Source organism: Theobroma cacao, chromosome 10 (assembly GCF_000208745.1).
Source record: "Theobroma cacao cultivar B97-61/B2 chromosome 10, Criollo_cocoa_genome_V2, whole genome shotgun sequence".
Lineage (NCBI taxonomy): Eukaryota > Viridiplantae > Streptophyta > Magnoliopsida > Malvales > Malvaceae > Theobroma > Theobroma cacao.
The window spans coordinates 10291372-10291583 of NC_030859.1; positions in this window are offsets into that span (position 1 = coordinate 10291372).

Sequence of the window (212 nt, forward strand, 5' to 3'; positions counted from 1 at the left end):
GAGGGTGGTGAGTTTATATAAACTCAGTGAGTAAACAAATATCATCTAAAATATCTAAAGTCGAGTAAATGGAGACAACTTAAAATAGTTCATCGTACTATGATTCATAACGTTTCAAACTCATTTCAACTAAATAAAATAATTTCATTTCACTCAAATAATCAACATGGCTTATGAATTTCTTAAAAATTTGGCTTGTGCCAAAACTCATT